Raw genomic sequence first — 17,114 nt, forward strand, 5'->3', positions numbered from 1 at the left:
AGACCTCTTTCCCACCTTGAGTCAGCAGGCTTTTCTGGAAGAGAGTCTTTACAGTGAGGGAAGTCTATAATTCCAGTGCATTTGATATTTCCCTTCTGAGATGATCATTCTGCCTTCTTGATGGAATTCTCCCTCATTTTCCCAGATGGAAGGACTTGCTTGTTCTTTTAAACTACTGGAGCATATCTAATCTGTGCTAACCATCTGGGTGGTTTTTACTCACTTGTAGTGAAGTATTTGTGTGCATGTCCTATGTCCCACAGTAGGTAGTGAACCCTTGTTAAATATAATTTTTGAACCCTACTCCAAGGGTGTCCAGGCCAATGTGTTTAACGAAGAAAATAAACAATAAACACATTGGCTGATGGGTAAATTATGCCACCTGAGCCTCTAGCTTTGCTAGAACTCTAACCAGTGGTTATTAGTCTGAGGTTCATTGGCTCCTACAAGGCTTATGAGTGATCTTTCATAGTATTCATGAATCCTAGTTTAATCTATCTAACCATATATCTCCCTATGTTAATTTGGTCTGGTAAGATGAATAATCTATGACTTTCATCAGAATTTCAAAAAGAGTTAAGAAATCATTGCATCTTTTTATTGTAGACTTTCATCCAATAGTTCATGACTTTGACTGCATATTAGACAGTTTTTAAAATATATGGGTACCACTTCAAAAACTATGATATCATTGATCTGGGGTGAAATTTAAGCATAAGTACTTTAAAAAAAAATTCCCTAGAGATTCTATTGTGCAAACACGGTTGGTGCTCAATCTCAGAACTGCTTTTAGTCGTTGGATATTGAAGCTCTCATGGGCTAACCTGCTACAGTGACCTCCATTCTGCAGATGTTCTGCCCATTCCTTCAAGTAGTAATTGTCTAGGGCATGCTCTTAATTCAGTGCTTAATCAGGGACCTTTGTGCCTCAGACTCCAAAACACTCCCTTAGGTTATTTAAAATTTCGATCACTATTCTCAATGCCCTCTTATCCTTTTGATTCTAGCAGGGAACACAGCATACTTTCTTAATATCAGCTGTGTACCTAGGGAAAGAAAATGCATTAACTGCAGTTCTCAGGGGAACATGTCCATATATGGTCACGTTTAAGCCAAAAAAATAACCTTGGAACGAATAGGACTAGCGATAATTAGAACAGTCCCTTCAGACAGCTGGTGTCATAACCCAGGCAAGAGCAGCCTTTTGTCCATTGGGTTTGATTTCATGACTTACAAGGAGATTCAAAGTTTGATTTCCTTCTTCCATTTCCCCCATTTTAAGAATTGGCAGCATTTGGAATGGAAACAGATTTCTGGGACATTGTCAGACATCTTCTGGGGATTTTTCATGACTACAGTGTTTTTCTCAATTTGCCATTTCCTATAATTAGGCAGCACATCGCACATCTGATTTCTTGAGAGATAATTATTCAGTGTGGATCATACAGACTCTTTGCTTCTCTGCCTTTCTGAGGCAACCTCTTTGGACATTTCACTCCTTATTAGCAATTCTGCCAAACTGTGAGATGTAGAAGAATTAAAAAAGAAATTCAAATCTAAGTGTTTTTCTTTCTCACGTTTGTTCATGATCAGGTAGGTAAAGAGGTCAGATTTCACAGCTCAGGTTTAATTTATAATTGCCCATGGATGTACAGTATATTTACACCATCCCAGTCCAAACCATACAGAAATTTTTAAAAGCTTAGCTTACTTCATAAACGTCTTTTTAAGCTACATTTTTCTCCCTTTACTGAAAGTGGCAAGTGATTTTTTAACTTTTACTTTTACTGCCCCTGAATGACTCTTCTGATGCTAAAGGTCATAACACCAGTGACCGCTTGTGTGTGACCATGATGATCTGACCAACATAAAAGATGACCGGAGAGAAGGAGAAGGAAAGTGCAAGGTCTGGGCCGGCGGGTTTTGTCAGGTCGGGTGGGCCGGGCCACCCCCTCGGCCGCAGCAGCTCTTGGCCCCGCCGCATTCTCCGCCGAGTCGCCCGGCAGCCGCGATATGCAGCAGGGCGGCGGGAAGTGGCAGCTTCACCGCCGCCACGGTGCCCGAGAGGAAGCTCAACTCTGCCGAGGGGGCGACGAAGGAGGAGCCCAAGAGGAGATCGGCGAGGTTGTCAGCTAAACCGGCTCCTACAAAAGAGGAAACGAAGCCCAAAAAGGCGGCAGGAAAGAAAAAATCTTCAGACAAACGTGCAAACAAAAGGGAAAAGGGGAGCAAAGGGAAAACAGGCTGAAGCGGCTAACCAAGAGACTAAAGAAGATGTACCTGCAGAAAATGGAGAAACTAAAAACGAGGAGAGCCCAGCTTCTCATGAAGCAGGAAAGAAAGAAGCCAAGTCTGATTAATATCACACACCCGGTCCTATCAGTGGTCCCTGTCTCTTTTGCACAATCCAGAGGAATATTTTTATCAACTATTTTGTAAATGCCATTTTTTTAGTAGCTCTAGAAACATTTTTAAAAAGGAGGGAATCCCCCCTCATCCCAAATTTTTTACCCTTAAAAATTTTTTAAGGGTAAATTTTTTTTTTTTTTAAGAGGTGAAATCATTTGCTGGTTGTTTATTTTTTGGTACAACCAGAAAATAGTGGGATATTGAATATGGGAGGCTTTGTCTTCGGTGTCAGCTTAACATTCCACAGATGGGGGTAGCTTTTATATCCTATAATACAAAGCATACTAAATGGCAGTTTGGAGTCAGTTGTGCATTTAATGTCTTGAACACTTTTTTTCTTTTTAAATTTTTGTTGGAGTGTGGTTGCTTTACAGTGTTGTGTTGGTTTATACTGTGTGGCAAGGTAAATCAGCTGTACATATTCATGCATCCCCTTTTTTGGATCTAATTTAGGTCACCACGGAGCACTGGTTATAGTGTTCCCTGTGCTGTGTGGTAGGTTCTCACTAGCTATCTATTTTATACATAGTATCAGTAGTGTATATATGTCAATCCCAATCTCCCAATTCATCCCACCCTCCCACCCCCAACTTTAAATTACTTCTCTTTCCATATTGTTTTTGGTAGAATTCTTCCTAAAGCAAACCACTCACTCCTTGATCTTGGCTCTCCTGGTCAGAATTTTGTGTGCTCTGTAACATCTTTGGTCGCGGTAGTACAGTTCTAGTAACTTTGTTAATGTACTGTGAACGATTGACAATTTGAGTATGTACAATATATGATATTAAATTGTGAGTTAGTGGGACTTATGATGGAACAGCATATCAATATTTGAAGATATTGGTACTTGCTATCCTGTTAAGGAAAATTTGCCTCCAAATTTTAAGCTGGAAAGTCACTGCAATAACTGTTCAGAAAAGAACCATAACTACATGATTTTTTAGATTTTTGGTATGTATGTTAAGAATTGTGTACAAGGACTTCCCTGGTGGTGCAATGGTTAAGAATACGCCTGCCAATGCAGGGGACACGAGTTTGAGCCCTGGTCCGGGAAGTCCCCACATGCCGCAGAGCAACTAAGCCCGTGCGCCACAACTACGGAGACACATGCCGCAACTACTGAAGCCCGCGTGCCGAGAGACCATGGTCTGCAACAAAGAGAAGCCAATGCAAGGAGAAGCCCAGGCACCACAACGAAGACCCAGCACAGCCAAAAATAAATTATTTAATTAATTAACTTAAAAAAAAGGATTGTGTACAAATTGAAATATCTGAGTACTGAGTCTCAAAACAACCAATAAAATCTCAATTATGGAAGAAAAATAAATAAATAAAGATATGTAGCAGAAAAAAAAATTGCAATGTCCTATATATAAGGAGGAGTAATTATGCAAGCAGAGGCTAAGAAGTAAGTGGCTAAAATGTGACCAAAATATGTCTGTGAATAAAGAAAATCACAAAACCGGTAGAAATTTCTGTATTTGTAAGTCAGTTGGTAGTTCCAGTAGAGCATCCACAGGATGCTGAGTGTTGAGAAATCAACCGAAATGGGATGTGTAATCATGAACAAACAACGGCAGGATACGAATAGGACTAGCAGCCTTTACACTCACTGAAAACCAGTCACGGGGAGTGCGGATGTGGTTCCAATTATGAAATATACAGATCCTCAAGTACCTTAGAAAAATAAAGCTTATTTTTAAAGCATGTTGGCCTTCCCATCAGCCTTCCTTCTGAGGATGTTAATTTATACTGCTAAGGCTTTAGGGGAGTACTATGACATAGAAATTTAAGATATGGTTTTCAGAGTTAGATAGCCCAGGGTTCAAGTGCAAATTCTCCCACTTATTAGCTGTGTGATTCTGATATCTTTTTTACCTCTGTCAGCTTGGCACAAATTAGTGTTAATATCTATTATCTTCTATTATTATATCATTATTATTATTGTAACAGCCATCAGAAATATTATTTACTAAGCATTTAGTGTTATCTTAGGCACTGAGTTAGTTAATGGACTGAGCTCCTGACATCTGAAAACAGTCCGACATAATAAAGTAAGTTTTCATGATGTGGAGACTTTGACTTGAGTCAGAATCTTACCAAGTGTTCCTTTGTGACTTGGGGCAAGTTACCTTGCCATTTTAAAATTTCAACTTCTTCATTTTAAAAATGGAGGTAATAACACCTACCTAACAGTTCTATAAGAGTTAAATGATGATAAGATAACATTTGCTACATGGTTAGTGAGATGTCTGCTGTATAATGGGCTCACAAAATAACGATGACCCTTTTTACCCTCTGCAATCTTCCATCTACCAAGTGACAAGGTTGAAGTGCAGAGTGGCAAGGCACATTCTGACCCAAGCATAAGCACTGAGTAAGTGCACAAACTAAAGTAAGATTGAATGCACATGCATGGTCAGATAGAGGGATCAGAGTAGAACAAGAAGTGATGAAACCACCATTGAACAGCCAGCATTGATGGCTGTTATAGTAATAATAATAATATAATAATAGAAGCTAATAGATATTAATACTTATTTGTGCCAAGCTTACAGAGGTATAAAAGATATCAGAATCACACAGCTAACAAGTGGGAGAATTTGCACTTGAACCCTGGGCTATCTAACTTTAGGCATAGAAGGGTCAAGAAATATTAATTATTAGTGGATGAGATTATCTTAAACAATGTCTTATAAGAAAACATAGGGGGAAGTTAATTTCTGTAGGCTTCCAAAGACCTTATAAAGACCTGAGAGTTAATCATCTTGTAAATATACCTCCGATTGACTGGCCTGTTTAGAAGATTTGTCTATTTTATAACATCTAGTACTTAAAGCCTGCGCAGAGGTTCAATGGATGCAAAAGACTTATTTTGTTGCTATTGTTCTAAATATAATCATCAGAAAATTAATAAGCTGGGTCTGTTAAGTTGACCTTTTCATGATGATGTGTATCTTGCTTATTTAATTAGTGTCCATTGTCTTCATTACAGTTAGCATTTCAAAATGGTATTGATTGAGAACTGAATTGGCCACAAAACACTGTATTTGTATTTATACTTTTATTCTCAAGATTAATTTTTAAAATCAAATCTTTTTTATGGGCTGTCTCTAACAAAAATGGTTAAATAAACAAATCATTAGGCTAAGAACAGAAGTGCCTCCACAAGTCCAATAGCCCAATTTAACTCATTACTGATGGATCTTAGGCATGACATATGACATCCAACTTTCCAGAAAGCAAAACGTCTGCACAGTTTTGTCAATTATTATAATGAGTGGCAGCTTACAAATATGTTAAACCAAGAGAAAGAAAGAAAAGTTGTAACATGTCACTGGCTCTTGTTTTCTGAGATCCATTCTCTTCTCTCTGTCAATAAATTAACTTATTTCTGTTGGATTACATAAATACAGCATGCTGTAATCAGTATATGCCCTGTATGAACATGCTTTTAGGAACAGGCAGTGGCTGTAATACTCGTTATTCAAACTTCCAATTTTTCTTCTATTGAATAACAACTTTATTTGTAACATTAGCGTTGATTTCATTCCAACCTCTTTTCTCAAGATGGAGGAGGATTGGGCTCCTGAGGCCCTTTTACTGCTTTTCCAGTTAGGAATTATTTTCTAATAATGTAGGCAGGAGGAGATTTCTTCCCAAGGGCAAAGCATGAACTCCCGACACTTGCCTTCCTGGGGCCTTAACTGAGTTCTGAGTGCTCTTGCTGAGTCAACTTTGGGAAAGCAATCAGGTCCCTTTGTATTCAACAGATGTGCTTGGCATATGAGAGAGAAGATCACACCATCAAGGGCATTGAAAATATTATTTTGTAAACCTTAGTTAAAAGGTATGACAGACGTGAGACAAAGGGCCTTGGTTTATTTCTCAGAGAAATTGTCTAAAGGAGACATAGATTTGGAGAGTAGGGGACAGTTGTTCTCCCTCTTGGCTGCTTTGCTACCTAAAAAAAAAAATGACCTAGGAAAAGTGATTTTCTAATTTCTCCCTTTCTGTAGAAGCAATACTCAAGAATGATCATATAGTGTCCTACATATACTCAGGGTGGGAAGGCAAAAATATTAGAATTTGGCCTGTTACAATGTATATTCTAGGAAAACACATTGGTAACCTTAGTATGGGCTATAATTAACTCTTCTTTTTTTAACATTCATAGAGTTTTGTTTTTAATAAATATTGTTTTTAACATCTTTAGTGGAGTATAATTGCTTTATAATGGTGTGTTAGTTTCTGCTGTATACCAAACTGAATCAGCTATACATATACATATATCCCCATATCTCCTCCCTCTTGCGTCTCCCTCCCACCCTCCCTATCCCACCCCTCTAGGTGGACACAAAGCACCGAGCTGATCTCCCTGGGCTATGTGGCAGCTTCCCATAACATAGCTATCTGTTACATTTGGTAGTGCATATATGTCCATGCCACTCTCTCACTTTGTCCCAGCTTACCCTTCCCCCACCTTGTGTCCTCAAGTCCATTCTCTACATCTGGGTCTTTATTCCTGTCTTGCCCCTAGGTTCTTCAGAACCTTTTTATTTTTTTTAGATTCCATATATATGTGTTACCATATGGTATTTGTTTTTCTCTTTCTGACTGCTTCACTCTCTATGACAGTCTCTAGGTCCATCCACCTCACTACAAATAACTCAATTTCATTTCTTTTTATGGCTGAGTAATATTCCACTGTATATATGTGCCACATCTTCTTTATCCATTAATCTGTCGATGGACACTTAGGTTGCTTCCATGTCCTAGCTATTGTAAATAAAGCTGCAATGAACATTGTGATACATGACTCCTTTTGAATTATGGTTTTCTTAGGGCACATGCCCAGTAGTGAGATCTGGGTCATATGGTAGTTCGAGTTTAAGTTTTTTAAGGAACCTCCATACTGTTCTCCATAGTGGCTGTAGCAATTTACATTCCCTCCAACAGTGCGTGAGGGTTACGTTTTCTCTACACCCTCTCCAGCATTTATTATCTGTAGATTTTTTTAAGATGGCCATTCTGACCTGTGTGAGGTGATACCTCATTGTAGTTTTGATTTGAATTTCTCTAATGATTAGTGATGTTGAGCATCATTTCACGTGTTTGTTGGCAATCTGTATATCTTCTTTGGAGAAAAGTCTATTTAGGTCTTCTGCCCATTTTTGGATTGCATTGTTTGTTTTTTTTGATATTGAGCTGCATGAGCTGCTTGTAAATTTTGGAGATTAATCCTTTGTCAGTTGCTTCATTTGCAAATATTTTCTCCCATTCTGAGGGTTGTCTTTTCATCTGGTTTATGGTTTCCTTTGCTGTGCAAAAGCTATTAAGTTTCATTAGGTCCCATTTGTTTATTTTTGTTTTTATTTCCATTTCCCTAGGAGGTGATTCAAATAGGATCTTGCTATGATTTATGTCATGGAGTGTTCTGCCTATGTTTTCCTCTAAAGGTTCTATAGTGTCTGGCCTTACATTTAGGTCTTTAATCCACTTTGAGTTTATTTTTGTGTATTGTGTCAGGGAGTGTTCTAATTTCTTTCTTTTACATGTAGCTGTCCAGTTTTCCCAGCACCACTTATTGAAGAGGCTGTCTTTTCTGCATTGTATATTCTTGCCTCCTTTATCAAAGATAAAGTGACCATATGTGCAAGGGTTTATCTCTGGGCTTTCTATCCTGTTCCATTGATCTATATTTCTGTTTTAGTGCCAGTACCAGACTGCCTTGATTACTGTAGCTTTGTAGTATAGTCTGAAGTCGAGGAGCCGGATTCATCCTGCTCCATTTTTCTGTCTCAAGATTGCTTTGGCTATTTGGGGTCTTTTGTGTTTCCATACAAATTGTGAAATTTTTTGCACTAGTTCTATGAAAATGCCATTGGTAGTTTGATAGGGACTGCACTGAATCTGTAGATTGCTTTGGGTAGTAGAGTCATTTGCACAATGTTGATTCTTCCAATCCAAGAACATGGTATATCTCTCCATCTGTTTGTATCATCTTTAATATCTTTCATCAGTGTCTTATAGTTTTCTGCATACAGGTCTTTTGTCTCATTAGGTAGGTTTATTGCTAGGTATTTTATTCTTTTTGTTGCAATGGTAAAGGGGAGTGTTTCCTTAATTTCTTTTTCAGATTTTTCATCATTAGTGTATAGCAATGCAAGAGATTTCTGTGCATTAATTTTGTATCCTGCTACCTTACCAAATTCATTGATTAGCTCTAGTAGTTTTCTGGTAACATCTTTAGGATTCTCTCTATATAGTAACATGTCATCTGCAAACAGTGACAGTTTTACTTCTTCTTTTCTGATTTGGATTCCTTTTACTTCTTTTTCTTCTCTGATTGCTGTGGCTAAAACTCCCAAAACTATGTTGAATAATAGTAGTGAGAGTGGGCAACCTTGTCTTGTTCCTGATCTTAGTGGAAATGGTTTCAGTTTTTCACCATTGAGAAGGATGTTGGTTGTGGGTTTTCATATATGGCCTTTATTATGTTGAGGTAAGTTCCCTCTATGCCTACTTTCTGGTGGGTTTTTATCATAAATGAGTGTTGAATTTTGTCAAAAGCTTTTTCTGCATCTATTGAGATGATCATATGGTTTTTTCCCTTCGATTTGTTAATATGGTTTATAACATTGATTGATTTGCATATATTGAAGAATCCTTGCAGTCCTGGGATAAACCTCACTTGATCATGGTGTATGATCCTTTTAATGTGTTGTTGAATTCTGTTTGCTAGTGTTTTGTTAAGGATTTTTGCATCTATGTTCATCAGTGATATTGGCCTGTAGTTTTCTTTTTTTTGTGACATCTTTGTCTGGTTTTGGTATAGGAGTGATGGTGGCCTCATAGAATGAGTTTGGGAGTGTTCCTCCCTCTGCTATATTTTGGAAGAGTTTGAGAAGGATAGGTGTTAGCTCTTCTCTAAATGTTTGATAGAATTTGCCTGTGAAGCCATCTGGTCCTGGGCTTTTGCTTGTTGGAAGAATTTTAATCACAGTTTCAGTTTCAGTGCTTGTGATTGGTCTGTTTATATTTTCTATTTTTTCCTTGTTCAAACTCAGAAGTTTGTGCTTTTCAAAGAATTTGTCCATTTCTTCCAGGTTGTCCATTTTATTGGCATATAGTAGCTTGTAGTAATCTCTCATGATCCTTTGTATTTCTGCAGTGTCAGTTGTTACTTCTCCTTTTACATTTCTAATTCTATTGATTTGAGTCTTCTCCCTTTGTTTCTGGATTAGTCTGGTGAATGCTTTATCAATTTTGTTTATCTTCTCAAAGAACCTGCTTTTAGTTTTATTGATCTTTGCTATCATTTCCTTCATTTCTTTCTCATTTATTTCTGATCTGATGTTTCTGATTTCTTTCCTTCTACTAACTTTAGGGTTTTTTTGTTCTCCTTTCTCTAATTGCTTTAGGTGTAAGGTTAGGTGGTTTATTTGAGATGTTCCTTGTTTCTTGAGGTAGGCTTGTATTGCTATAAACTTCCCTCTTAGAACTGCTTTTGCTTCATCCCATAGGTTTTGGATCATCGTGTTTTCACTGTCATTTGTCTCTTGGTATTTTTTGATTTCCTCTTTGATTTCTCTGTGACCTCTTGGTTATTTATTAGTGTAGTGTTTAGCCTCCATGTGTTTGTGTTTTTTACATTTTTTTTCCTGTAATTTATTTCTTATCTCAGAGCATTGTGGAAGGAGGAAATTCTTGACCCAATTTCAATTTTCTTAAATTTACCAAGGCTTGGTTTGTGACCCAAGATGTGATCTATCCTGGAGAATGTTCTGTGTACACTTGAGAAGTGTAATCTGGTGTTTTTGGATGGAATGTCCTATAAATATCAATTAAGTCCATCTTGTTTAATGTATCATTTAAAGCTTGTGTTTCCTTATTTATTTTCATTTTGGATGATCTGTCCATTGGTGAAAGTGGGGTGTTAAAGTCCCATTCTATGTTTGTGTTACTCTTGATTTCCCCTTTTATGGCTGTTCATATTTGCCTTATGTATTGAGGTGCTCCTATTTTGGGTGCATAAATATTTACAATTGTTATTTCTTCTTGGATTGATCCTTTGATCATTATGTAGTGTCCTTTTTTGTCTCTTGTAATAGTCTTTGTTTTAAAGTCTATTTTGTCTGATATGAGAATTGCTACTCCAGCTTTCTTTTGATTTCCATTTGCATGGAATATCTTTTTCCATCCCCTCACTTTCAGTCTGTATGTGTCCCTAGGTCTGAAGTGGGTTGCTTGTAGACAGCATATATACGGGTCTTGTTTTTGTATCCATTCAGTCAACCTATGTCTTTTGGTTGGAGCATTTAATCCATTTACATTTTACGTAGTTATCAATATGTATGTTCCTATTACCATTTTCTTAATTGTTTTGGGTTTGTTATTGTAGGTCTTTTCCTTTTCTTGTGTTTCCTGCCTAGAGAAGTTCCTTTATCATTTGTTGTAAAGCTGGTTTAGTGGTGCTGAATTCTCTTAGCTTTTGCTTTTCTGTAAACGTTTTAATTTCTCTGTCAAATCTGAATGAGATCCTTGCTGAGTAGAATAATCTTGGTTGTAGGTTTTTCCCTTTCATCACTTTACATATGTCTTGCCATTCCCTTCTGGCTTGAAGAGTTTCTGCTGAAAGATTAGCTGTTAGCCTTAAGGGCATTCCCTTGTGTATTATTTGTTGCTTTTCCCTTGCTGCTTTTAATATTTTTCTTTGTATTTAATTTTTGATAGTTTGATTAATATGTGTCTTGGTGTGTTTCTCCTTGGATTTATCCTGTATGGGACTCTCTGTGCTTCCTGGACTTGCTTGACTATTGCTTCCCTATATAAGGGAAGTTTTCAAGTATAATCTCTTCAAATATTTTCTCAGTCCCTTTTTTTTCTCTTCTTCTTCTGGGACCCCTATAATTTGAATGTTGGTGTATTCAGTGTTGTCCCAGAGGTCTCTGAGATTGTCCTCAATTCTTTCATTCTTTTTTCTTTATTCTACTCTGTGATAGTTATTTCCACTATTTTATCTTCCAGGTCACTTATGCGTTCTTCTGCCTTGGTTATTCTGCTATTGATTCCTTCTAGAGAATTTTTAATTTCAGTTATTGTGTTGTTCATCATTGTCTGTTTGCTCTTTAGTTTTTCTAGGTCCTTGTTGAACGTTTCTTGTATTTTCTCCATTCTATTTCCAAGATTTTGGGTCATCTTTACTATAATTACTCTGAATTCTTTTTCAGGGAGACTGCCTATTTCCTCTTCATATTTTTGGTCTGGTGGGTTTTTACCTTGCTCCTTCATCTGCTGTGTATTTCTCTGTCTTCTTATTTTGCTTAACTTACTGTATTTGTGTCTCCATCTCACAGGCTGCCAGGTCATCGTTCCCGTTGTTTTTGGTGTCTGCTCCCAGTGGGTTCAGGTGGTTAAGTGGGTTGTGTAGGCTTCCCGGTGGGTGGGACTGGTGTCTGTGTTCTGGTGGGTGAAGCTAGATCTTGCCTGTCTCTTGGCCAGGACCACGCCTGGTGGTGTGTTTTGGGGTGTCTGTGAACTTATTATTATTTTAGGCAGCCTCTCTGCTAATGGGTGGGGTTGTGTTCCTTTCTCGCTAGTTGTTTGGCATAGGGTGTCCAGCACTGTAGCTTGCTGGTCATTCAGTGGAGCTGGGTCTTAGTGTTGAATTGGAGATCTCTGGGAGAGCTTTCGCCATTTGATAGTACATGGAGCCAGGAGGTCTCTGGTGGACCAATGTCCTGAACTCGGCTCTCCCACCTCAGAGACACATGCCTAACACCTGGCCGGAGCACCTAAACCCTGTCAGCCACACGGCTCAGAAGCAAAGTGAGAAAAATAAGAAAGAGAAAGAAATAAATAAACAAAGAAAGAAAGAAAGAAAGAAAGAAAGAAAGAAAGAAAGAAAGAAAGGAAGGAAGGAAGAAAGAAAGAAAATGAAGTTTTTAAAATAGAAAAAAATTATTGAAAATAAAAAAGTAATAAAAAAAAAAGAGAGAAAGAAAGAAGAGAGCAACCAAGCTAAAAAACAATCCACCATTGATAATAAGCGCTAAAAACTATACTAAAAAAAACCAAACAAAAAATACTTGACAGTCAGTACCGTAGGAGAAATAGCATAAGCAAAGCTGTACATACAAAATCACACAAAGAACCATGCACATACATACTCACAAAAAGAGAAAAAGGAAAAAAATATATATTTTTTTTTTAAAAAAGGAAGAGAGCAACCAAATCAATAAACAAATCTACCAATGATAATAAACTCTAAATACTAAACTAAGATAAACATAAAAACAGAGACAAATTAGATGCAGAAAGCAAACCTCAAGTTTACAGTTGCTCCCAAAGCCCACTGCCTCAATTTTGGGATAATTCATTATCTATTCAGGTATTCCACAGATTCAGGGTACATCGAGTTGATTGTGGAGATTTAATCCCCTGCTCCTGAGGTTGCTGGGAGAAATTTCCATTTCTCTTGTTTGTTCGCACAGCTCCGGGGGCTCAGCTTTGGATTTGGCCCCGCCTCTGCATGTAGGTCTCCTGAGGGCATCTGTTCCTTGCCCAAAAAGGACAGGGTTAAAGGAGCAGGTGATAAGGGGGCTCAGCTTTGGATTTGGCCCCGCCTCTTCATGTAGGTCTCCTGAGGGCATCTGTTCCTTGCCCAAAAAGGACAGGGTTAAAGGAGCAGTTGATAAGGGGGCTCTGACTCTCTCAGGTCAGGGGGATGGAGGGGTATGGAATGTGGGGCGAGACTGCAGTGGCAGAGGCCGGCATGATGTTGCACCAGCCTGAGGCACAACGTGTGTTCTCCCGGGGAAGCTGTCCCTGGATTACAGAACCTTGCAGTGGCAGGCTGCACAGGCTCCTGGGAGGGGAGATGTGGATAGTGACCTGTGCTTGCACACAGGCTTCTTGGTGCCTACAGCAGCAGCCTTAACATCTCATGCCTGTCTCTGGGGTTTGCGCTGATAGCCAAGGCTCACGCCCATCTCTGGAGTTCATTTAGGTGGTGCTCTGAATCCCCTCTCCTCGTGCACCCCAAAACAATGGTCTCTTGCTTCTTAGGCAGGTCTAGACTTTTTCCTGGACACCCTCCTGGCTAGCTGTGGTGCACTAGCCCCCTTCAAGCTATGTTCACTCAGCCAACCCAAGTTCTCTCCCTGGGATCTCACCTTCAAAGCCCTAGCCTCAGCTCCCAGCCCCCACACCCCCTGGCAGGTGAGCAGACAAGCCTTTCAGACTGGTGAGTGCTGGTCTGAACCAATCCTCTGTCCAGGAATCTCTTTGCTTTGCCCTCTGCACCCCTGTTGCTGTGCTTTCCTCCATGGCTCCAAAGCTTCTGCCCTGACCACTCCTCCATCTCTGCCAGTGAAGAGGCTTCCTGGTGTGTGGTAACTTTTCCTCCTTCACAGCTCCTTCTCTGAGGTGCAGGTCCCGTCCCTATTCTTTTGTGTTTGTTTTTCCTTTTTTCTTTTGCCCTACCCAGGTATGTGGGGGAGTTTCTTGCCTTTTGGGAAGTCTGAGGTCTTCTGCCAGCATTCAGTAGGTGTTCTGTAGGAGTTGTTCCACATTTAGATGTAGTTTTGATATATTTGTGGGGAGGAAGTTGATCTCCACATCTTACTCCTCCACCATCTTGAAGGCACCCCCCTAAATCAATATTTTTAAAAGCATACAATGTCTTCTTTATATCCCAGTTCTCTTCTCAGAAGCTACTTTTTAAAAAATTGAAGTATAATTTATAATATCATGTTAGTTTCACATGTACAGCACAGTGATTCAGTCATATATATATATATATATATATATATATATATATATATATATATATATGTATATATATATAAGACTTTTTAGATTCTTTTCCCTTATAGGTTTTGGTTATTACAAAATAGAGAATAGTTTCCTCTTCTATACAGTAGGTCTTTGTTGGTTATCGATTTTATATGTAGTAGTGTGTATATGTTAATCCCAACCTTCTAATTTATCCCTCCCCCCACTGCCCTTTCTCCTTCTTAACCATAAGTTTGCTTTCTATGTCTGTGAGTCTCTTTTTGTTTTGTAAACAAATTCATTTGTATCTTGTTTTAGATTCCACATATAGGTGAGATATTATGATATTTGTCTTTCTCTGTTTGGATTACTTGATTTAGTATAGTAATCTCTTAGTACAATAATCTCTAGGTCCATCCATGTTGTGGCAAATGGCATTATTTTTCATTCGTTTTTTATGGCCGAGTAGTATTACATTATATATATATATATATATATATATATATATATATATATATATATATATCACATCTTCTTTATCCATTCATCTGTCGATGGACATTTAGGTTGTTTCCATGTCTTGGCTATTGTAAACAGTGCTGTAGTGAACATTGGGGTGCATGTGTCTTTTCAAATTATGGTTTTCTCTGGATATATGCCCAGGAGTGGTATTGCAAGATCTATAACTAACTCTTAGGGTGTATGTTTAACATCCCAACAGGTGTAAAAAATTTGATGATGGGACAGCATGGGTATAGATTTTATGCTTATTCCAGAAATAATGAGGATAAAGATAATAACTATAAATTATCAAAATAGTTATGTGTTAATCTCAGCCTAAACAGTTCACACATGTTACTCATTTACTCCTTCCAGCTACAGCATGAGGGAGATGGAGCCCCTTTTTTTCAGATGGGGAAACAACAATTCAAGTGATTTGCAGAAGTTCCCACAGTTTAAAAAGTGGTAGAGAAAAGAATTGAATCCAAGTCTCTCTGACACCAAATTTTGTAATCTAACCCTATAATAGTTAGTTTTATGTGTCAACTTGACTGGACTAAGGGACTCCCAGGTAGATAGGAGTTGACAGACATGGTCAGGACTTGGCTGGGGCAGCTCAGCTGGAATTCACCTGTCTTTCATCTTCCTCTTGTGACCAGTGAGGAAGAAGAACAATAACTGGGATCCAAGAAAGTAAGTCCCATCATGTAAGTAGTCTTTAAACTTTTGCTCATGTCCACTCCACTAACATTTCTTTGGTCAAAATAAGTCACATGGCTAAATCCAAAGTCAGGGGCAAAGTAATATACTGCATCTTTTCAGTGGAAGTAATTGCAAAATCACTAGCAAAGATCATGGCTGCAGGATGGTGAAGAATCGTAGCCATTGATGCAATCCACCATGAGTACAAACGTGTTTTAAATACATAGGCAAATAACTCATTTTTCCCTGCAACTGGATGTAAAATTTATATCCCAGAAGATTAGCCATCTTTACTTTATCAACCTCTTTGTCTACAATATATGGCTAATAATGATATTATTAAGAGGAGTACATTGCTTAGCCCACAGCTTGGCACACAGTAACCATTTGACAAAAGTTAACTGTTATCAATATTATTTCTTCCTGGGTTAGGTTGAAATAAATGCCCTCATAATACCTCCCTCAGCTTTTCAACATTGGAATATCACTAACATACACCCTAGGAATTAGCCATGGCTTTTGAAATGAATCTGATTTGCTTTCCAGATTATACCATATTTATGTCTCCTTGCACTTTATCACATATGTCATTTTGAGAAACTCCTCAAAGAAAGACTGTAGAAATTTTTATACTAAATTCATGAAGGAAGTGGTGAATATTACTTCTCCAGTTCTCTCCTCTAAGACTGCCTTTCCAGAAACCTGCAAGTTCAGAGGCTCCTGCAACTGGATTTCCCCAGCACATTTCTCTGTCCCTTCTTAATGAATGGGTGCCACTTCTCAATAAATTCTTCCCTACCCACATTAGATTTATTAACTGGAAATAAAAAGCAATTTGGACATAAATTCTTTATAAATAGATCAATAATCCCTCTGGTCCCTGCTGTAATTTCGTTACACAGGATTGTAACACATTTACTGCATTCAGCACCTAGGTCTTCAGTGGTTATATTCTGTAAATCAGTGTCTCATAATATAATTCAAACTAATCCCATAATTGAATCTAATTAAGAACAGCTTCAGACAATTATTATAGAATTATTGAAAGCAGAGGCTGAAGAGATTTGTTCATTTATCCCGTTTCCCCCTGCTGAGACTGGGGTTCCCTGTTGCTTTTCTTTCTAGAGATCTGTCTAGTCTTGTTTTGAAGTCTTGTAAGAATTAGTCTATCTGATTTTTTTTTGTTTGAGACCTCACTTAGAAGTATAATAGGTTTCACTGAATATTTTAGCATAATATTTATTTTCAGTGGTACTTGCCTCTCATTATTCTATTAAGATATGTGTTTCATCTTGGGAGTTATAAGGCAATCTAGACTACAACACATGCCCTAGAGAGGAAATGAAACCCCTAAGGGAAAAATGTACAGTAACTTAAAACAAGATAATGTATTGGCTTATTTAATAGAAAGCACAGCCAGATCCAAGTACTCACACAGGACTTTATTTCTTCTTCCCTTGGCTGTTTTTCTCTGATCAGTTTCCGTTTCTGGAAGGTTATCCCTAAGGAGTAGCAAAGGTGGACCTTGAAAGCTCTGGACTTCCACAGATTTATTCTTTCCCAATATCTATATCAATACCCCAAAAGGATGCTGATTGGGTTATGTGCCTATCTTTGACCAATCCTATCCAAACTTTGATGGGATATTCTGATTGGCAAGCCTAGGTCACATATCTACCATTGTGGTAAGAATGGAAAGATCCCTTGATTAATAACTCCATAGA

The 17,114-nt window shown here is 38.1% G+C and overlaps 1 pseudogene across 1 annotated transcript; it reads left to right on the forward strand.

The window, feature by feature from the left end:
• The first annotated feature begins 1,834 nt into the window (after positions 1–1,834).
• LOC309667914 (non-histone chromosomal protein HMG-14 pseudogene) lies at positions 1,835–13,011 on the forward strand (annotated as a pseudogene). Its single transcript has one exon. The product of its transcript is annotated as a non-histone chromosomal protein HMG-14 pseudogene (transcript).
• The last annotated feature ends 4,103 nt before the right edge of the window (positions 13,012–17,114 follow it).

This window comes from Balaenoptera physalus (genome assembly GCF_965194825.1).
Source record: "Balaenoptera physalus genome assembly, chromosome: 10".
Taxonomy (NCBI): Eukaryota; Metazoa; Chordata; class Mammalia; order Artiodactyla; family Balaenopteridae; genus Balaenoptera; species Balaenoptera physalus.